The sequence below is a fragment of the Schistocerca cancellata genome, unplaced genomic scaffold (genome assembly GCF_023864275.1).
Source record: "Schistocerca cancellata isolate TAMUIC-IGC-003103 unplaced genomic scaffold, iqSchCanc2.1 HiC_scaffold_1070, whole genome shotgun sequence".
NCBI classification, from domain to species: domain Eukaryota; kingdom Metazoa; phylum Arthropoda; class Insecta; order Orthoptera; family Acrididae; genus Schistocerca; species Schistocerca cancellata.
Genome location: NW_026047069.1, coordinates 72829 through 94781, shown reverse-complemented (window position 1 = coordinate 94781; position 21953 = coordinate 72829). Strand labels below are relative to the sequence as shown.

General features: G+C 50.4%; 12 non-coding genes across 12 annotated transcripts; all 12 read right to left on the bottom strand.

The window, feature by feature from the left end:
• Nucleotides 1-236: 236 nt before the first annotated feature.
• Nucleotides 237-320, bottom strand: Trnal-uaa (transfer RNA leucine (anticodon UAA)). The gene has a single exon. It is a non-coding gene; the product is annotated as a tRNA-Leu (tRNA).
• Nucleotides 321-2134: 1814 nt separating this feature from the next.
• Trnal-uaa (transfer RNA leucine (anticodon UAA)) lies at nt 2135-2218 on the bottom strand. The gene has a single exon. It is a non-coding gene; the product is annotated as a tRNA-Leu (tRNA).
• Nucleotides 2219-4024: 1806 nt separating this feature from the next.
• On the bottom strand, nt 4025-4108 carry Trnal-uaa (transfer RNA leucine (anticodon UAA)). Its single transcript has one exon. It is a non-coding gene; the product is annotated as a tRNA-Leu (tRNA).
• Nucleotides 4109-5914: 1806 nt separating this feature from the next.
• Nucleotides 5915-5998, bottom strand: Trnal-uaa (transfer RNA leucine (anticodon UAA)). Its single transcript has one exon. It is a non-coding gene; the product is annotated as a tRNA-Leu (tRNA).
• A 1806-nt stretch (nt 5999-7804) lies between these two features.
• Nucleotides 7805-7888, bottom strand: Trnal-uaa (transfer RNA leucine (anticodon UAA)). The gene has a single exon. It is a non-coding gene; the product is annotated as a tRNA-Leu (tRNA).
• A 1806-nt stretch (nt 7889-9694) lies between these two features.
• On the bottom strand, nt 9695-9778 carry Trnal-uaa (transfer RNA leucine (anticodon UAA)). Its single transcript has one exon. It is a non-coding gene; the product is annotated as a tRNA-Leu (tRNA).
• A 1806-nt stretch (nt 9779-11584) lies between these two features.
• Trnal-uaa (transfer RNA leucine (anticodon UAA)) lies at nt 11585-11668 on the bottom strand. Its single transcript has one exon. It is a non-coding gene; the product is annotated as a tRNA-Leu (tRNA).
• A 1806-nt stretch (nt 11669-13474) lies between these two features.
• Trnal-uaa (transfer RNA leucine (anticodon UAA)) lies at nt 13475-13558 on the bottom strand. The gene has a single exon. It is a non-coding gene; the product is annotated as a tRNA-Leu (tRNA).
• A 2142-nt stretch (nt 13559-15700) lies between these two features.
• Nucleotides 15701-15784, bottom strand: Trnal-uaa (transfer RNA leucine (anticodon UAA)). Its single transcript has one exon. It is a non-coding gene; the product is annotated as a tRNA-Leu (tRNA).
• Nucleotides 15785-17590: 1806 nt separating this feature from the next.
• On the bottom strand, nt 17591-17674 carry Trnal-uaa (transfer RNA leucine (anticodon UAA)). Its single transcript has one exon. It is a non-coding gene; the product is annotated as a tRNA-Leu (tRNA).
• Nucleotides 17675-19480: 1806 nt separating this feature from the next.
• On the bottom strand, nt 19481-19564 carry Trnal-uaa (transfer RNA leucine (anticodon UAA)). The gene has a single exon. It is a non-coding gene; the product is annotated as a tRNA-Leu (tRNA).
• A 1806-nt stretch (nt 19565-21370) lies between these two features.
• Trnal-uaa (transfer RNA leucine (anticodon UAA)) lies at nt 21371-21454 on the bottom strand. The gene has a single exon. It is a non-coding gene; the product is annotated as a tRNA-Leu (tRNA).
• Nucleotides 21455-21953: the final 499 nt, after the last annotated feature.

Here is a 21953-nt window from a genome sequence, read left to right as displayed (position 1 = left end):
TTGGAACCCGAGCCACAACACAACGACAACGGAAACGTCCGTGAGAAGAGCTAAACCTCGACACAGGAAAAGTATGTTCCGCTATTTCTTTCCGCCGCTCGGGCTTATCGGACGTGCGACGCCTGCACCGCTGTCACCTGTCGTCTCTAGTAAATCTGCATGGCGTGTTTCTGCGTAATTTACTTTGTTCTATAAGATGAAGGGAGTACGTTAGTTTCAGAATGTTCAAAATGCTTTGTCAGATGTGGGGTTCGAACCCAAGCTCCCTTACGGGAACCAGAGCTTAAATCTGGCGCCTTAGACCGCTCGGCCAATCTGACGTGCGAGGCATTCGCTCCAGTGACCTTCCATCTCTATCTCAAGAACCTCGCTGCGAAATCTGTTTCTTTTTTGGTAGGATTGTAATTATGTCAGTTTTAGAATATTTAAGACACAATGTCAGACGTGGCGTAGGAAACGCACCCTCCCTTTCGGAGCCAATGTGCGCGTTGGACCGCTTTCTTCCGTCGTTTCCAGTTTGAACTGTAACTAGCAAAACTGTATTTAGTAATAGTAACATTTTCACATTGATGCAAAGAAAACTAGATATTAACGAACGGCAAATAAGGGCCGTTTCCTAGCAACAGCCACGCTGTACATTACGCACTCGTGGGAAGCCAATGAAATACTTCCTGTGAGGCTCAAACTGTCGACCTTCACTTTACAATACTTAGGCACTGCCCCGGTGGACCGACGCATACATACTGAAAACGCCTTTGGATCGTCAGTGGGTACTTCATATTAGAAATTTCATATTCGCCCTGATGTGCATTAAAGGGCAGATTCTTCAGTGAAAGTTCGTTCTCTGCGCTCAGTTACAGTATATCGCCCTAGCAGCACCAGCAAAACGGGTTTCAGATGTGCTCGCCTTCCACTCGGCGTTGAGCGCCTACAGCGAGATTGCTTCGGCCTCTGGCGCCAGAGGGAAGGCGACACATCACGGCGCAAGCAGCGCGTAGCAGAGGGCGGTGGTGTGTGTCGGTCAGCATGGATGCTTCCCAAGTAGCTGGTCCGGGGTTCGAAACCCGGACACCGCACGGAAGTTGTCTCCTTTACTCAGGAGAGTGTTTTCAACGCTCCGCGATCGTCGAGTTTCCGAACTGTCCGTTGTTACGAATGGTTTTCCTTCGCCCCTCGTCGCGCTCCGCGTAGGCTAGTGCGGATTGCGATTCACAGCATCGTGTGTCCCCATGTGTCGACTTGTCTCGACTTTGCTCGGCTGACGCGAAAGCTGACGCTTGCAAATGGGCGTATATGTAGAGGACAGGCGCTAGAATCGACTGGGGAGAGACCAACTCGACAAACACACAACGGACCCTTTCATTTGACTGTGGCCGGCAGCTTCGCGAATTTGGGTACCGAGAGGCAAGAGACGGGTCAGCGTGCTGGACCGTATCATTACCGCGCAGCAACACCGAAAACTAAGGAAAAGGCAAAATTAAAGAATCCAACAGCACGCAAGACATCCTAGTTAGTCACCGAGCCGTGTACTAAGCACGCAAAAATGCTGCTTAACTTCGGTGATCGGACGAGAACCCGTGTCGTCAGCGTGGCACAGAAGTCGGCGAGAACGTTTCCAGACGTGTGGACATCTTAGTCCTTGTACCAGATCACTTGAGATTTGCCTGGCAGTCTCTCGCGCTGCCTTTTAGGGAAGCAATATGGAATAGCCCTTGGTGGGACGTAACCCACAGCCTTCCCGTTATTAGCATGACACACTAACTTAGTGAGCTTACTGCCCACGCAATACGGCCGCTTCAGAACTCCAGTACCTGAACCACCGTTTCATCTATCTTTATTAAGGCCCTACGATTCATTTAAACACGTATGTGTTGCTGTTGAGGTTTTCTCGCTGTCGCTTGGAACCCAGAGCCACAACACAACGACAACGGAAACGTCCGTGAGAAGAGCTAAACCTCGACACAGGAAAAGTATGTTCCGCTATTTCTTTCCGACCGCTCGGGCTATCGGACGTGCGACGCCTGCACCGCTGTCACTGTCGTCTCTAGTAAAATCTGCATGGCGTGTTTCTGCGTAATTTACTTGTTCTATAAGATGAAGGGAGTACGTTAGTTTCAGAATGTTCAAAATGCTTTGTCAGATGTGGGGTTCGAACCCAAGCTCCCTTACGGGAACCAGAGCTTAAATCTGGCGCCTTAGACCGCTCGGCCAATCTGACGTGCGAGGCATTCGCTCCAGTGACTTCCATCTCTATCTCAAGAACCTCGCTGCGAAATCTGTTTCTTTTTTGGTAGGATGTAATTATGTCAGTTTTAGAATATTTAAGACACAATGTCAGACGTGGCGTAGGAAACGCACCCTCCCTTTCGGGAGCCAATGTGGCGCGTTGGACCGCTTTCTTCCGTCGTTTCCAGTTTGAACTGTAACTAGCAAAACTGTATTTAGTAATAGTAACATTTTCACATTGATGCAAAGAAAACTAGATATTAACGAACGGCAAATAAGGCCGTTTCCTAGCAACAGCCACGCTGTACATTACGCACTCGTGGGAAGCCAATGAAATACTTCCTGTGAGGCTCAAACTGTCGACCTTCACTTTACAATACTTAGGCACTGCCCCGGTGGGACCGACGCATACATACTGAAACGCCTTTGGATCGTCAGTGGGTACTTCATATTAGAAATTTCATATTCGCCCTGATGTGCATTAAAGGGCAGATTCTTCAGTGAAAGTTCGTTCTGCGCTCAGTTACAGTATATCGCCCTAGCAGCACCAGCAAAACGGGTTCAGATGTGCTCGCCTTCCACTCGGCGTTGAGCGCCTACAGCGAGATTGCCTTCGGCCTCTGGCGCCAGGAGGGAAGGCGACACATCACGGCGCAAGCAGCGCGTAGCAGAGGGCGGTGGTGGTGTGTCGGTCAGCATGGATGCTTCCCAAGTAGCTGGTCCGGGTTCGAAACCCGGACACCGCACGGAAGTTGTCTCCTTTACTCAGGAGAGTGTTTTCAACGCTCGCGATCGTCGAGTTTCCGAACTGTCGTGTTACGAATGGTTTTCCTTCGCCCCTCGTCGCGCTCCGCGTAGGCTAGTGCGGATTGCGATTCACAGCATCGTGTGTCCCCATGTGTCGACTTGTCTCGACTTTGCTCGGCTGACGCGAAAGCTGACGCTTGCAAATGGGCGTATATGTAGAGGACAGGCGCTAGAATCGACTGGGAGAGACCAACTCGACAAACACACAACGGACCCTTTCATTTGACTGTGGCCGCAGCTTCGCGAATTTGGGTACCGAGAGGCAAGAGACGGGTCAGCGTGCTGGACCGTATCATTACCGCGCAGCAACACCGAAAACTAAGGGAAAAGGCAAAATTAAAGAATCCAACAGCACGCAGACATCCTAGTTAGTCACCGAGCCGTGTACTAAGCACGCAAAAATGCTGCTTAACTTCGGTGATCGGACGAGAACCCGTGTCGTCAGCGTGGCACAGAAGTCGGCGAGAACGTTTCCAGACGTGTGGACATCTTAGTCCTTGTACAGATCACTTGAGATTTGCCTGGCAGTCTCTCGCGCTGCCTTTTAGGGAAGCAATATGGAATAGCCCTTGGTGGGACGTAACCCACAGCCTTCCCGTTATTAGCATGACACACTAACTTAGTGAGCTTACTGCCCACGCAATACGGCCGCTTCAGAACTCCAGTACCTGAACCACCGTTTCATCTATCTTTATTAAGGCCCTACGATTCATTTAAACACGTATGTGTTGCTGTTGAGGTTTTCTCGCTGTCGCTTGGAACCCAGAGCCACAACACAACGACAACGGAAACGTCCGTGAGAAGAGCTAAACCTCGACACAGGAAAAGTATGTTCCGCTATTTCTTTCCGACCGCTCGGGCTATCGGACGTGCGACGCCTGCACCGCTGTCACTGTCGTCTCTAGTAAAATCTGCATGGCGTGTTTCTGCGTAATTTACTTGTTCTATAAGATGAAGGGAGTACGTTAGTTTCAGAATGTTCAAAATGCTTTGTCAGATGTGGGGTTCGAACCCAAGCTCCCTTACGGGAACCAGAGCTTAAATCTGGCGCCTTAGACCGCTCGGCCAATCTGACGTGCGAGGCATTCGCTCCAGTGACTTCCATCTCTATCTCAAGAACCTCGCTGCGAAATCTGTTTCTTTTTTGGTAGGATGTAATTATGTCAGTTTTAGAATATTTAAGACACAATGTCAGACGTGGCGTAGGAAACGCACCCTCCCTTTCGGGAGCCAATGTGGCGCGTTGGACCGCTTTCTTCCGTCGTTTCCAGTTTGAACTGTAACTAGCAAAACTGTATTTAGTAATAGTAACATTTTCACATTGATGCAAAGAAAACTAGATATTAACGAACGGCAAATAAGGCCGTTTCCTAGCAACAGCCACGCTGTACATTACGCACTCGTGGGAAGCCAATGAAATACTTCCTGTGAGGCTCAAACTGTCGACCTTCACTTTACAATACTTAGGCACTGCCCCGGTGGGACCGACGCATACATACTGAAACGCCTTTGGATCGTCAGTGGGTACTTCATATTAGAAATTTCATATTCGCCCTGATGTGCATTAAAGGGCAGATTCTTCAGTGAAAGTTCGTTCTGCGCTCAGTTACAGTATATCGCCCTAGCAGCACCAGCAAAACGGGTTCAGATGTGCTCGCCTTCCACTCGGCGTTGAGCGCCTACAGCGAGATTGCCTTCGGCCTCTGGCGCCAGGAGGGAAGGCGACACATCACGGCGCAAGCAGCGCGTAGCAGAGGGCGGTGGTGGTGTGTCGGTCAGCATGGATGCTTCCCAAGTAGCTGGTCCGGGTTCGAAACCCGGACACCGCACGGAAGTTGTCTCCTTTACTCAGGAGAGTGTTTTCAACGCTCGCGATCGTCGAGTTTCCGAACTGTCGTGTTACGAATGGTTTTCCTTCGCCCCTCGTCGCGCTCCGCGTAGGCTAGTGCGGATTGCGATTCACAGCATCGTGTGTCCCCATGTGTCGACTTGTCTCGACTTTGCTCGGCTGACGCGAAAGCTGACGCTTGCAAATGGGCGTATATGTAGAGGACAGGCGCTAGAATCGACTGGGAGAGACCAACTCGACAAACACACAACGGACCCTTTCATTTGACTGTGGCCGCAGCTTCGCGAATTTGGGTACCGAGAGGCAAGAGACGGGTCAGCGTGCTGGACCGTATCATTACCGCGCAGCAACACCGAAAACTAAGGGAAAAGGCAAAATTAAAGAATCCAACAGCACGCAGACATCCTAGTTAGTCACCGAGCCGTGTACTAAGCACGCAAAAATGCTGCTTAACTTCGGTGATCGGACGAGAACCCGTGTCGTCAGCGTGGCACAGAAGTCGGCGAGAACGTTTCCAGACGTGTGGACATCTTAGTCCTTGTACAGATCACTTGAGATTTGCCTGGCAGTCTCTCGCGCTGCCTTTTAGGGAAGCAATATGGAATAGCCCTTGGTGGGACGTAACCCACAGCCTTCCCGTTATTAGCATGACACACTAACTTAGTGAGCTTACTGCCCACGCAATACGGCCGCTTCAGAACTCCAGTACCTGAACCACCGTTTCATCTATCTTTATTAAGGCCCTACGATTCATTTAAACACGTATGTGTTGCTGTTGAGGTTTTCTCGCTGTCGCTTGGAACCCAGAGCCACAACACAACGACAACGGAAACGTCCGTGAGAAGAGCTAAACCTCGACACAGGAAAAGTATGTTCCGCTATTTCTTTCCGACCGCTCGGGCTATCGGACGTGCGACGCCTGCACCGCTGTCACTGTCGTCTCTAGTAAAATCTGCATGGCGTGTTTCTGCGTAATTTACTTGTTCTATAAGATGAAGGGAGTACGTTAGTTTCAGAATGTTCAAAATGCTTTGTCAGATGTGGGGTTCGAACCCAAGCTCCCTTACGGGAACCAGAGCTTAAATCTGGCGCCTTAGACCGCTCGGCCAATCTGACGTGCGAGGCATTCGCTCCAGTGACTTCCATCTCTATCTCAAGAACCTCGCTGCGAAATCTGTTTCTTTTTTGGTAGGATGTAATTATGTCAGTTTTAGAATATTTAAGACACAATGTCAGACGTGGCGTAGGAAACGCACCCTCCCTTTCGGGAGCCAATGTGGCGCGTTGGACCGCTTTCTTCCGTCGTTTCCAGTTTGAACTGTAACTAGCAAAACTGTATTTAGTAATAGTAACATTTTCACATTGATGCAAAGAAAACTAGATATTAACGAACGGCAAATAAGGCCGTTTCCTAGCAACAGCCACGCTGTACATTACGCACTCGTGGGAAGCCAATGAAATACTTCCTGTGAGGCTCAAACTGTCGACCTTCACTTTACAATACTTAGGCACTGCCCCGGTGGGACCGACGCATACATACTGAAACGCCTTTGGATCGTCAGTGGGTACTTCATATTAGAAATTTCATATTCGCCCTGATGTGCATTAAAGGGCAGATTCTTCAGTGAAAGTTCGTTCTGCGCTCAGTTACAGTATATCGCCCTAGCAGCACCAGCAAAACGGGTTCAGATGTGCTCGCCTTCCACTCGGCGTTGAGCGCCTACAGCGAGATTGCCTTCGGCCTCTGGCGCCAGGAGGGAAGGCGACACATCACGGCGCAAGCAGCGCGTAGCAGAGGGCGGTGGTGGTGTGTCGGTCAGCATGGATGCTTCCCAAGTAGCTGGTCCGGGTTCGAAACCCGGACACCGCACGGAAGTTGTCTCCTTTACTCAGGAGAGTGTTTTCAACGCTCGCGATCGTCGAGTTTCCGAACTGTCGTGTTACGAATGGTTTTCCTTCGCCCCTCGTCGCGCTCCGCGTAGGCTAGTGCGGATTGCGATTCACAGCATCGTGTGTCCCCATGTGTCGACTTGTCTCGACTTTGCTCGGCTGACGCGAAAGCTGACGCTTGCAAATGGGCGTATATGTAGAGGACAGGCGCTAGAATCGACTGGGAGAGACCAACTCGACAAACACACAACGGACCCTTTCATTTGACTGTGGCCGCAGCTTCGCGAATTTGGGTACCGAGAGGCAAGAGACGGGTCAGCGTGCTGGACCGTATCATTACCGCGCAGCAACACCGAAAACTAAGGGAAAAGGCAAAATTAAAGAATCCAACAGCACGCAGACATCCTAGTTAGTCACCGAGCCGTGTACTAAGCACGCAAAAATGCTGCTTAACTTCGGTGATCGGACGAGAACCCGTGTCGTCAGCGTGGCACAGAAGTCGGCGAGAACGTTTCCAGACGTGTGGACATCTTAGTCCTTGTACAGATCACTTGAGATTTGCCTGGCAGTCTCTCGCGCTGCCTTTTAGGGAAGCAATATGGAATAGCCCTTGGTGGGACGTAACCCACAGCCTTCCCGTTATTAGCATGACACACTAACTTAGTGAGCTTACTGCCCACGCAATACGGCCGCTTCAGAACTCCAGTACCTGAACCACCGTTTCATCTATCTTTATTAAGGCCCTACGATTCATTTAAACACGTATGTGTTGCTGTTGAGGTTTTCTCGCTGTCGCTTGGAACCCAGAGCCACAACACAACGACAACGGAAACGTCCGTGAGAAGAGCTAAACCTCGACACAGGAAAAGTATGTTCCGCTATTTCTTTCCGACCGCTCGGGCTATCGGACGTGCGACGCCTGCACCGCTGTCACTGTCGTCTCTAGTAAAATCTGCATGGCGTGTTTCTGCGTAATTTACTTGTTCTATAAGATGAAGGGAGTACGTTAGTTTCAGAATGTTCAAAATGCTTTGTCAGATGTGGGGTTCGAACCCAAGCTCCCTTACGGGAACCAGAGCTTAAATCTGGCGCCTTAGACCGCTCGGCCAATCTGACGTGCGAGGCATTCGCTCCAGTGACTTCCATCTCTATCTCAAGAACCTCGCTGCGAAATCTGTTTCTTTTTTGGTAGGATGTAATTATGTCAGTTTTAGAATATTTAAGACACAATGTCAGACGTGGCGTAGGAAACGCACCCTCCCTTTCGGGAGCCAATGTGGCGCGTTGGACCGCTTTCTTCCGTCGTTTCCAGTTTGAACTGTAACTAGCAAAACTGTATTTAGTAATAGTAACATTTTCACATTGATGCAAAGAAAACTAGATATTAACGAACGGCAAATAAGGCCGTTTCCTAGCAACAGCCACGCTGTACATTACGCACTCGTGGGAAGCCAATGAAATACTTCCTGTGAGGCTCAAACTGTCGACCTTCACTTTACAATACTTAGGCACTGCCCCGGTGGGACCGACGCATACATACTGAAACGCCTTTGGATCGTCAGTGGGTACTTCATATTAGAAATTTCATATTCGCCCTGATGTGCATTAAAGGGCAGATTCTTCAGTGAAAGTTCGTTCTGCGCTCAGTTACAGTATATCGCCCTAGCAGCACCAGCAAAACGGGTTCAGATGTGCTCGCCTTCCACTCGGCGTTGAGCGCCTACAGCGAGATTGCCTTCGGCCTCTGGCGCCAGGAGGGAAGGCGACACATCACGGCGCAAGCAGCGCGTAGCAGAGGGCGGTGGTGGTGTGTCGGTCAGCATGGATGCTTCCCAAGTAGCTGGTCCGGGTTCGAAACCCGGACACCGCACGGAAGTTGTCTCCTTTACTCAGGAGAGTGTTTTCAACGCTCGCGATCGTCGAGTTTCCGAACTGTCGTGTTACGAATGGTTTTCCTTCGCCCCTCGTCGCGCTCCGCGTAGGCTAGTGCGGATTGCGATTCACAGCATCGTGTGTCCCCATGTGTCGACTTGTCTCGACTTTGCTCGGCTGACGCGAAAGCTGACGCTTGCAAATGGGCGTATATGTAGAGGACAGGCGCTAGAATCGACTGGGAGAGACCAACTCGACAAACACACAACGGACCCTTTCATTTGACTGTGGCCGCAGCTTCGCGAATTTGGGTACCGAGAGGCAAGAGACGGGTCAGCGTGCTGGACCGTATCATTACCGCGCAGCAACACCGAAAACTAAGGGAAAAGGCAAAATTAAAGAATCCAACAGCACGCAGACATCCTAGTTAGTCACCGAGCCGTGTACTAAGCACGCAAAAATGCTGCTTAACTTCGGTGATCGGACGAGAACCCGTGTCGTCAGCGTGGCACAGAAGTCGGCGAGAACGTTTCCAGACGTGTGGACATCTTAGTCCTTGTACAGATCACTTGAGATTTGCCTGGCAGTCTCTCGCGCTGCCTTTTAGGGAAGCAATATGGAATAGCCCTTGGTGGGACGTAACCCACAGCCTTCCCGTTATTAGCATGACACACTAACTTAGTGAGCTTACTGCCCACGCAATACGGCCGCTTCAGAACTCCAGTACCTGAACCACCGTTTCATCTATCTTTATTAAGGCCCTACGATTCATTTAAACACGTATGTGTTGCTGTTGAGGTTTTCTCGCTGTCGCTTGGAACCCAGAGCCACAACACAACGACAACGGAAACGTCCGTGAGAAGAGCTAAACCTCGACACAGGAAAAGTATGTTCCGCTATTTCTTTCCGACCGCTCGGGCTATCGGACGTGCGACGCCTGCACCGCTGTCACTGTCGTCTCTAGTAAAATCTGCATGGCGTGTTTCTGCGTAATTTACTTGTTCTATAAGATGAAGGGAGTACGTTAGTTTCAGAATGTTCAAAATGCTTTGTCAGATGTGGGGTTCGAACCCAAGCTCCCTTACGGGAACCAGAGCTTAAATCTGGCGCCTTAGACCGCTCGGCCAATCTGACGTGCGAGGCATTCGCTCCAGTGACTTCCATCTCTATCTCAAGAACCTCGCTGCGAAATCTGTTTCTTTTTTGGTAGGATGTAATTATGTCAGTTTTAGAATATTTAAGACACAATGTCAGACGTGGCGTAGGAAACGCACCCTCCCTTTCGGGAGCCAATGTGGCGCGTTGGACCGCTTTCTTCCGTCGTTTCCAGTTTGAACTGTAACTAGCAAAACTGTATTTAGTAATAGTAACATTTTCACATTGATGCAAAGAAAACTAGATATTAACGAACGGCAAATAAGGCCGTTTCCTAGCAACAGCCACGCTGTACATTACGCACTCGTGGGAAGCCAATGAAATACTTCCTGTGAGGCTCAAACTGTCGACCTTCACTTTACAATACTTAGGCACTGCCCCGGTGGGACCGACGCATACATACTGAAACGCCTTTGGATCGTCAGTGGGTACTTCATATTAGAAATTTCATATTCGCCCTGATGTGCATTAAAGGGCAGATTCTTCAGTGAAAGTTCGTTCTGCGCTCAGTTACAGTATATCGCCCTAGCAGCACCAGCAAAACGGGTTCAGATGTGCTCGCCTTCCACTCGGCGTTGAGCGCCTACAGCGAGATTGCCTTCGGCCTCTGGCGCCAGGAGGGAAGGCGACACATCACGGCGCAAGCAGCGCGTAGCAGAGGGCGGTGGTGGTGTGTCGGTCAGCATGGATGCTTCCCAAGTAGCTGGTCCGGGTTCGAAACCCGGACACCGCACGGAAGTTGTCTCCTTTACTCAGGAGAGTGTTTTCAACGCTCGCGATCGTCGAGTTTCCGAACTGTCGTGTTACGAATGGTTTTCCTTCGCCCCTCGTCGCGCTCCGCGTAGGCTAGTGCGGATTGCGATTCACAGCATCGTGTGTCCCCATGTGTCGACTTGTCTCGACTTTGCTCGGCTGACGCGAAAGCTGACGCTTGCAAATGGGCGTATATGTAGAGGACAGGCGCTAGAATCGACTGGGAGAGACCAACTCGACAAACACACAACGGACCCTTTCATTTGACTGTGGCCGCAGCTTCGCGAATTTGGGTACCGAGAGGCAAGAGACGGGTCAGCGTGCTGGACCGTATCATTACCGCGCAGCAACACCGAAAACTAAGGGAAAAGGCAAAATTAAAGAATCCAACAGCACGCAGACATCCTAGTTAGTCACCGAGCCGTGTACTAAGCACGCAAAAATGCTGCTTAACTTCGGTGATCGGACGAGAACCCGTGTCGTCAGCGTGGCACAGAAGTCGGCGAGAACGTTTCCAGACGTGTGGACATCTTAGTCCTTGTACAGATCACTTGAGATTTGCCTGGCAGTCTCTCGCGCTGCCTTTTAGGGAAGCAATATGGAATAGCCCTTGGTGGGACGTAACCCACAGCCTTCCCGTTATTAGCATGACACACTAACTTAGTGAGCTTACTGCCCACGCAATACGGCCGCTTCAGAACTCCAGTACCTGAACCACCGTTTCATCTATCTTTATTAAGGCCCTACGATTCATTTAAACACGTATGTGTTGCTGTTGAGGTTTTCTCGCTGTCGCTTGGAACCCAGAGCCACAACACAACGACAACGGAAACGTCCGTGAGAAGAGCTAAACCTCGACACAGGAAAAGTATGTTCCGCTATTTCTTTCCGACCGCTCGGGCTATCGGACGTGCGACGCCTGCACCGCTGTCACTGTCGTCTCTAGTAAAATCTGCATGGCGTGTTTCTGCGTAATTTACTTGTTCTATAAGATGAAGGGAGTACGTTAGTTTCAGAATGTTCAAAATGCTTTGTCAGATGTGGGGTTCGAACCCAAGCTCCCTTACGGGAACCAGAGCTTAAATCTGGCGCCTTAGACCGCTCGGCCAATCTGACGTGCGAGGCATTCGCTCCAGTGACTTCCATCTCTATCTCAAGAACCTCGCTGCGAAATCTGTTTCTTTTTTGGTAGGATGTAATTATGTCAGTTTTAGAATATTTAAGACACAATGTCAGACGTGGCGTAGGAAACGCACCCTCCCTTTCGGGAGCCAATGTGGCGCGTTGGACCGCTTTCTTCCGTCGTTTCCAGTTTGAACTGTAACTAGCAAAACTGTATTTAGTAATAGTAACATTTTCACATTGATGCAAAGAAAACTAGATATTAACGAACGGCAAATAAGGCCGTTTCCTAGCAACAGCCACGCTGTACATTACGCACTCGTGGGAAGCCAATGAAATACTTCCTGTGAGGCTCAAACTGTCGACCTTCACTTTACAATACTTAGGCACTGCCCCGGTGGGACCGACGCATACATACTGAAACGCCTTTGGATCGTCAGTGGGTACTTCATATTAGAAATTTCATATTCGCCCTGATGTGCATTAAAGGGCAGATTCTTCAGTGAAAGTTCGTTCTGCGCTCAGTTACAGTATATCGCCCTAGCAGCACCAGCAAAACGGGTTCAGATGTGCTCGCCTTCCACTCGGCGTTGAGCGCCTACAGCGAGATTGCCTTCGGCCTCTGGCGCCAGGAGGGAAGGCGACACATCACGGCGCAAGCAGCGCGTAGCAGAGGGCGGTGGTGGTGTGTCGGTCAGCATGGATGCTTCCCAAGTAGCTGGTCCGGGTTCGAAACCCGGACACCGCACGGAAGTTGTCTCCTTTACTCAGGAGAGTGTTTTCAACGCTCGCGATCGTCGAGTTTCCGAACTGTCGTGTTACGAATGGTTTTCCTTCGCCCCTCGTCGCGCTCCGCGTAGGCTAGTGCGGATTGCGATTCACAGCATCGTGTGTCCCCATGTGTCGACTTGTCTCGACTTTGCTCGGCTGACGCGAAAGCTGACGCTTGCAAATGGGCGTATATGTAGAGGACAGGCGCTAGAATCGACTGGGAGAGACCAACTCGACAAACACACAACGGACCCTTTCATTTGACTGTGGCCGCAGCTTCGCGAATTTGGGTACCGAGAGGCAAGAGACGGGTCAGCGTGCTGGACCGTATCATTACCGCGCAGCAACACCGAAAACTAAGGGAAAAGGCAAAATTAAAGAATCCAACAGCACGCAGACATCCTAGTTAGTCACCGAGCCGTGTACTAAGCACGCAAAAATGCTGCTTAACTTCGGTGATCGGACGAGAACCCGTGTCGTCAGCGTGGCACAGAAGTCGGCGAGAACGTTTCCAGACGTGTGGACATCTTAGTCCTTGTACAGATCACTTGAGATTTGCCTGGCAGTCTCTCGCGCTGCCTTTTAGGGAAGCAATATGGAATAGCCCTTGGTGGGACGTAACCCACAGCCTTCCCGTTATTAGCATGACACACTAACTTAGTGAGCTTACTGCCCACGCAATACGGCCGCTTCAGAACTCCAGTACCTGAACCACCGTTTCATCTATCTTTATTAAGGCCCTACGATTCATTTAAACACGTATGTGTTGCTGTTGAGGTTTTCTCGCTGTCGCTTGGAACCCAGAGCCACAACACAACGACAACGGAAACGTCCGTGAGAAGAGCTAAACCTCGACACAGGAAAAGTATGTTCCGCTATTTCTTTCCGACCGCTCGGGCTATCGGACGTGCGACGCCTGCACCGCTGTCACTGTCGTCTCTAGTAAAATCTGCATGGCGTGTTTCTGCGTAATTTACTTGTTCTATAAGATGAAGGGAGTACGTTAGTTTCAGAATGTTCAAAATGCTTTGTCAGATGTGGGGTTCGAACCCAAGCTCCCTTACGGGAACCAGAGCTTAAATCTGGCGCCTTAGACCGCTCGGCCAATCTGACGTGCGAGGCATTCGCTCCAGTGACTTCCATCTCTATCTCAAGAACCTCGCTGCGAAATCTGTTTCTTTTTTGGTAGGATGTAATTATGTCAGTTTTAGAATATTTAAGACACAATGTCAGACGTGGCGTAGGAAACGCACCCTCCCTTTCGGGAGCCAATGTGGCGCGTTGGACCGCTTTCTTCCGTCGTTTCCAGTTTGAACTGTAACTAGCAAAACTGTATTTAGTAATAGTAACATTTTCACATTGATGCAAAGAAAACTAGATATTAACGAACGGCAAATAAGGCCGTTTCCTAGCAACAGCCACGCTGTACATTACGCACTCGTGGGAAGCCAATGAAATACGTCCTGTGAGGCTCAAACTGTCGACCTTCACTTTACAATACTTAGGCACTGCCCCGGTGGGACCGACGCATACATACTGAAACGCCTTTGGATCGTCAGTGGGTACTTCATATTAGAAATTTCATATTCGCCCTGATGTGCATTAAAGGGCAGATTCTTCAGTGAAAGTTCGTTCTGCGCTCAGTTACAGTATATCGCCCTAGCAGCACCAGCAAAACGGGTTCAGATGTGCTCGCCTTCCACTCGGCGTTGAGCGCCTACAGCGAGATTGCCTTCGGCCTCTGGCGCCAGGAGGGAAGGCGACACATCACGGCGCAAGCAGCGCGTAGCAGAGGGCGGTGGTGGTGTGTCGGTCAGCATGGATGCTTCCCAAGTAGCTGGTCCGGGTTCGAAACCCGGACACCGCACGGAAGTTGTCTCCTTTACTCAGGAGAGTGTTTTCAACGCTCGCGATCGTCGAGTTTCCGAACTGTCGTGTTACGAATGGTTTTCCTTCGCCCCTCGTCGCGCTCCGCGTAGGCTAGTGCGGATTGCGATTCACAGCATCGTGTGTCCCCATTCAGATGTGCTCGCCTTCCACTCGGCGTTGAGCGCCTACAGCGAGATTGCCTTCGGCCTCTGGCGCCAGGAGGGAAGGCGACACATCACGGCGCAAGCAGCGCGTAGCAGAGGGCGGTGGTGGTGTGTCGGTCAGCATGGATGCTTCCCAAGTAGCTGGTCCGGGTTCGAAACCCGGACACCGCACGGAAGTTGTCTCCTTTACTCAGGAGAGTGTTTTCAACGTCGCGATCGTCGAGTTTCCGAACTGTCGTGTTACGAATGGTTTTCCTTCGCCCCTCGTCGCGCTCCGCGTAGGCTAGTGCGGATTGCGATTCACAGCATCGTGTGTCCCCATGTGTCGACTTGTCTCGACTTTGCTCGGCTGACGCGAAAGCTGACGCTTGCAAATGGGCGTATATGTAGAGGACAGGCGCTAGAATCGACTGGGAGAGACCAACTCGACAAACACACAACGGACCCTTTCATTTGACTGTGGCCGCAGCTTCGCGAATTTGGGTACCGAGAGGCAAGAGACGGGTCAGCGTGCTGGACCGTATCATTACCGCGCAGCAACACCGAAAACTAAGGGAAAAGGCAAAATTAAAGAATCCAACAGCACGCAGACATCCTAGTTAGTCACCGAGCCGTGTACTAAGCACGCAAAAATGCTGCTTAACTTCGGTGATCGGACGAGAACCCGTGTCGTCAGCGTGGCACAGAAGTCGGCGAGAACGTTTCCAGACGTGTGGACATCTTAGTCCTTGTACAGATCACTTGAGATTTGCCTGGCAGTCTCTCGCGCTGCCTTTTAGGGAAGCAATATGGAATAGCCCTTGGTGGGACGTAACCCACAGCCTTCCCGTTATTAGCATGACACACTAACTTAGTGAGCTTACTGCCCACGCAATACGGCCGCTTCAGAACTCCAGTACCTGAACCACCGTTTCATCTATCTTTATTAAGGCCCTACGATTCATTTAAACACGTATGTGTTGCTGTTGAGGTTTTCTCGCTGTCGCTTGGAACCCAGAGCCACAACACAACGACAACGGAAACGTCCGTGAGAAGAGCTAAACCTCGACACAGGAAAAGTATGTTCCGCTATTTCTTTCCGACCGCTCGGGCTATCGGACGTGCGACGCCTGCACCGCTGTCACTGTCGTCTCTAGTAAAATCTGCATGGCGTGTTTCTGCGTAATTTACTTGTTCTATAAGATGAAGGGAGTACGTTAGTTTCAGAATGTTCAAAATGCTTTGTCAGATGTGGGGTTCGAACCCAAGCTCCCTTACGGGAACCAGAGCTTAAATCTGGCGCCTTAGACCGCTCGGCCAATCTGACGTGCGAGGCATTCGCTCCAGTGACTTCCATCTCTATCTCAAGAACCTCGCTGCGAAATCTGTTTCTTTTTTGGTAGGATGTAATTATGTCAGTTTTAGAATATTTAAGACACAATGTCAGACGTGGCGTAGGAAACGCACCCTCCCTTTCGGGAGCCAATGTGGCGCGTTGGACCGCTTTCTTCCGTCGTTTCCAGTTTGAACTGTAACTAGCAAAACTGTATTTAGTAATAGTAACATTTTCACATTGATGCAAAGAAAACTAGATATTAACGAACGGCAAATAAGGCCGTTTCCTAGCAACAGCCACGCTGTACATTACGCACTCGTGGGAAGCCAATGAAATACTTCCTGTGAGGCTCAAACTGTCGACCTTCACTTTACAATACTTAGGCACTGCCCCGGTGGGACCGACGCATACATACTGAAACGCCTTTGGATCGTCAGTGGGTACTTCATATTAGAAATTTCATATTCGCCCTGATGTGCATTAAAGGGCAGATTCTTCAGTGAAAGTTCGTTCTGCGCTCAGTTACAGTATATCGCCCTAGCAGCACCAGCAAAACGGGTTCAGATGTGCTCGCCTTCCACTCGGCGTTGAGCGCCTACAGCGAGATTGCCTTCGGCCTCTGGCGCCAGGAGGGAAGGCGACACATCACGGCGCAAGCAGCGCGTAGCAGAGGGCGGTGGTGGTGTGTCGGTCAGCATGGATGCTTCCCAAGTAGCTGGTCCGGGTTCGAAACCCGGACACCGCACGGAAGTTGTCTCCTTTACTCAGGAGAGTGTTTTCAACGCTCGCGATCGTCGAGTTTCCGAACTGTCGTGTTACGAATGGTTTTCCTTCGCCCCTCGTCGCGCTCCGCGTAGGCTAGTGCGGATTGCGATTCACAGCATCGTGTGTCCCCATGTGTCGACTTGTCTCGACTTTGCTCGGCTGACGCGAAAGCTGACGCTTGCAAATGGGCGTATATGTAGAGGACAGGCGCTAGAATCGACTGGGAGAGACCAACTCGACAAACACACAACGGACCCTTTCATTTGACTGTGGCCGCAGCTTCGCGAATTTGGGTACCGAGAGGCAAGAGACGGGTCAGCGTGCTGGACCGTATCATTACCGCGCAGCAACACCGAAAACTAAGGGAAAAGGCAAAATTAAAGAATCCAACAGCACGCAGACATCCTAGTTAGTCACCGAGCCGTGTACTAAGCACGCAAAAATGCTGCTTAACTTCGGTGATCGGACGAGAACCCGTGTCGTCAGCGTGGCACAGAAGTCGGCGAGAACGTTTCCAGACGTGTGGACATCTTAGTCCTTGTACAGATCACTTGAGATTTGCCTGGCAGTCTCTCGCGCTGCCTTTTAGGGAAGCAATATGGAATAGCCCTTGGTGGGACGTAACCCACAGCCTTCCCGTTATTAGCATGACACACTAACTTAGTGAGCTTACTGCCCACGCAATACGGCCGCTTCAGAACTCCAGTACCTGAACCACCGTTTCATATATCTTTATTAAGGCCCTACGATTCATTTAAACACGTATGTGTTGCTGTTGAGGTTTTCTCGCTGTCGCTTGGAACCCAGAGCCACAACACAACGACAACGGAAACGTCCGTGAGAAGAGCTAAACCTCGACACAGGAAAAGTATGTTCCGCTATTTCTTTCCGACCGCTCGGGCTATCGGACGTGCGACGCCTGCACCGCTGTCACTGTCGTCTCTAGTAAAATCTGCATGGCGTGTTTCTGCGTAATTTACTTGTTCTATAAGATGAAGGGAGTACGTTAGTTTCAGAATGTTCAAAATGCTTTGTCAGATGTGGGGTTCGAACCCAAGCTCCCTTACGGGAACCAGAGCTTAAATCTGGCGCCTTAGACCGCTCGGCCAATCTGACGTGCGAGGCATTCGCTCCAGTGACTTCCATCTCTATCTCAAGAACCTCGCTGCGAAATCTGTTTCTTTTTTGGTAGGATGTAATTATGTCAGTTTTAGAATATTTAAGACACAATGTCAGACGTGGCGTAGGAAACGCACCCTCCCTTTCGGGAGCCAATGTGGCGCGTTGGACCGCTTTCTTCCGTCGTTTCCAGTTTGAACTGTAACTAGCAAAACTGTATTTAGTAATAGTAACATTTTCACATTGATGCAAAGAAAACTAGATATTAACGAACGGCAAATAAGGCCGTTTCCTAGCAACAGCCACGCTGTACATTACGCACTCGTGGGAAGCCAATGAAATACTTCCTGTGAGGCTCAAACTGTCGACCTTCACTTTACAATACTTAGGCACTGCCCCGGTGGGACCGACGCATACATACTGAAACGCCTTTGGATCGTCAGTGGGTACTTCATACTAGAAATTTCATATTCGCCCTGATGTGCATTAAAGGGCAGATTCTTCAGTGAAAGTTCGTTCTGCGCTCAGTTACAGTATATCGCCCTAGCAGCACCAGCAAAACGGGTTCAGATGTGCTCGCCTTCCACTCGGCGTTGAGCGCCTACAGCGAGATTGCCTTCGGCCTCTGGCGCCAGGAGGGAAGGCGACACATCACGGCGCAAGCAGCGCGTAGCAGAGGGCGGTGGTGGTGTGTCGGTCAGCATGGATGCTTCCCAAGTAGCTGGTCCGGGTTCGAAACCCGGACACCGCACGGAAGTTGTCTCCTTTACTCAGGAGAGTGTTTTCAACGCTCGCGATCGTCGAGTTTCCGAACTGTCGTGTTACGAATGGTTTTCCTTCGCCCCTCGTCGCGCTCCGCGTAGGCTAGTGCGGATTGCGATTCACAGCATCGTGTGTCCCCATGTGTCGACTTGTCTCGACTTTGCTCGGCTGACGCGAAAGCTGACGCTTGCAAATGGGCGTATATGTAGAGGACAGGCGCTAGAATCGACTGGGAGAGACCAACTCGACAAACACACAACGGACCCTTTCATTTGACTGTGGCCGCAGCTTCGCGAATTTGGGTACCGAGAGGCAAGAGACGGGTCAGCGTGCTGGACCGTATCATTACCGCGCAGCAACACCGAAAACTAAGGGAAAAGGCAAAATTAAAGAATCCAACAGCACGCAGACATCCTAGTTAGTCACCGAGCCGTGTACTAAGCACGCAAAAATGCTGCTTAACTTCGGTGATCGGACGAGAACCCGTGTCGTCAGCGTGGCACAGAAGTCGGCGAGAACGTTTCCAGACGTGTGGACATCTTAGTCCTTGTACAGATCACTTGAGATTTGCCTGGCAGTCTCTCGCGCTGCCTTTTAGGGAAGCAATATGGAATAGCCCTTGGTGGGACGTAACCCACAGCCTTCCCGTTATTAGCATGACACACTAACTTAGTGAGCTTACTGCCCACGCAATACGGCCGCTTCAGAACTCCAGTACCTGAACCACCGTTTCATCTATCTTTATTAAGGCCCTACGATTCATTTAAACACGTATGTGTTGCTGTTGAGGTTTTCTCGCTGTCGCTTGGAACCCAGAGCCACAACACAACGACAACGGAAACGTCCGTGAGAAGAGCTAAACCTCGACACAGGAAAAGTATGTTCCGCTATTTCTTTCCGACCGCTCGGGCTATCGGACGTGCGACGCCTGCACCGCTGTCACTGTCGTCTCTAGTAAAATCTGCATGGCGTGTTTCTGCGTAATTTACTTGTTCTATAAGATGAAGGGAGTACGTTAGTTTCAGAATGTTCAAAATGCTTTGTCAGATGTGGGGTTCGAACCCAAGCTCCCTTACGGGAACCAGAGCTTAAATCTGGCGCCTTAGACCGCTCGGCCAATCTGACGTGCGAGGCATTCGCTCCAGTGACTTCCATCTCTATCTCAAGAACCTCGCTGCGAAATCTGTTTCTTTTTTGGTAGGATGTAATTATGTCAGTTTTAGAATATTTAAGACACAATGTCAGACGTGGCGTAGGAAACGCACCCTCCCTTTCGGGAGCCAATGTGGCGCGTTGGACCGCTTTCTTCCGTCGTTTCCAGTTTGAACTGTAACTAGCAAAACTGTATTTAGTAATAGTAACATTTTCACATTGATGCAAAGAAAACTAGATATTAACGAACGGCAAATAAGGCCGTTTCCTAGCAACAGCCACGCTGTACATTACGCACTCGTGGGAAGCCAATGAAATACTTCCTGTGAGGCTCAAACTGTCGACCTTCACTTTACAATACTTAGGCACTGCCCCGGTGGGACCGACGCATACATACTGAAACGCCTTTGGATCGTCAGTGGGTACTTCATATTAGAAATTTCATATTCGCCCTGATGTGCATTAAAGGGCAGATTCTTCAGTGAAAGTTCGTTCTGCGCTCAGTTACAGTATATCGCCCTAGCAGCACCAGCAAAACGGGTTCAGATGTGCTCGCCTTCCACTCGGCGTTGAGCGCCTACAGCGAGATTGCCTTCGGCCTCTGGCGCCAGGAGGGAAGGCGACACATCACGGCGCAAGCAGCGCGTAGCAGAGGGCGGTGGTGGTGTGTCGGTCAGCATGGATGCTTCCCAAGTAGCTGGTCCGGGTTCGAAACCCGGACACCGCACGGAAGTTGTCTCCTTTACTCAGGAGAGTGTTTTCAACGCTCGCGATCGTCGAGTTTCCGAACTGTCGTGTTACGAATGGTTTTCCTTCGCCCCTCGTCGCGCTCCGCGTAGGCTAGTGCGGATTGCGATTCACAGCATCGTGTGTCCCCATGTGTCGACTTGTCTCGACTTTGCTCGGCTGACGCGAAAGCTGACGCTTGCAAATGGGCGTATATGTAGAGGACAGGCGCTAGAATCGACTGGGAGAGACCAACTCGACAAACACACAACGGACCCTTTCATTTGACTGTGGCCGCAGCTTCGCGAATTTGGGTACCGAGAGGCAAGAGACGGGTCAGCGTGCTGGACCGTATCATTACCGCGCAGCAACACCGAAAACTAAGGGAAAAGGCAAAATTAAAGAATCCAACAGCACGCAGACATCCTAGTTAGTCACCGAGCCGTGTACTAAGCACGCAAAAATGCTGCTTAACTTCGGTGATCGGACGAGAACCCGTGTCGTCAGCGTGGCACAGAAGTCGGCGAGAACGTTTCCAGACGTGTGGACATCTTAGTCCTTGTACAGATCACTTGAGATTTGCCTGGCAGTCTCTCGCGCTGCCTTTTAGGGAAGCAATATGGAATAGCCCTTGGTGGGACGTAACCCACAGCCTTCCCGTTATTAGCATGACACACTAACTTAGTGAGCTTACTGCCCACGCAATACGGCCGCTTCAGAACTCCAGTACCTGAACCACCGTTTCATATATCTTTATTAAGGCCCTACGATTCATTTAAACACGTATGTGTTGCTGTTGAGGTTTTCTCGCTGTCGCTTGGAACCCAGAGCCACAACACAACGACAACGGAAACGTCCGTGAGAAGAGCTAAACCTCGACACAGGAAAAGTATGTTCCGCTATTTCTTTCCGACCGCTCGGGCTATCGGACGTGCGACGCCTGCACCGCTGTCACTGTCGTCTCTAGTAAAATCTGCATGGCGTGTTTCTGCGTAATTTACTTGTTCTATAAGATGAAGGGAGTACGTTAGTTTCAGAATGTTCAAAATGCTTTGTCAGATGTGGGGTTCGAACCCAAGCTCCCTTACGGGAACCAGAGCTTAAATCTGGCGCCTTAGACCGCTCGGCCAATCTGACGTGCGAGGCATTCGCTCCAGTGACTTCCATCTCTATCTCAAGAACCTCGCTGCGAAATCTGTTTCTTTTTTGGTAGGATGTAATTATGTCAGTTTTAGAATATTTAAGACACAATGTCAGACGTGGCGTAGGAAACGCACCCTCCCTTTCGGGAGCCAATGTGGCGCGTTGGACCGCTTTCTTCCGTCGTTTCCAGTTTGAACTGTAACTAGCAAAACTGTATTTAGTAATAGTAACATTTTCACATTGATGCAAAGAAAACTAGATATTAACGAACGGCAAATAAGGCCGTTTCCTAGCAACAGCCACGCTGTACATTACGCACTCGTGGGAAGCCAATGAAATACTTCCTGTGAGGCTCAAACTGTCGACCTTCACTTTACAATACTTAGGCACTGCCCCGGTGGGACCGACGCATACATACTGAAACGCCTTTGGATCGTCAGTGGGTACTTCATACTAGAAATTTCATATTCGCCCTGATGTGCATTAAAGGGCA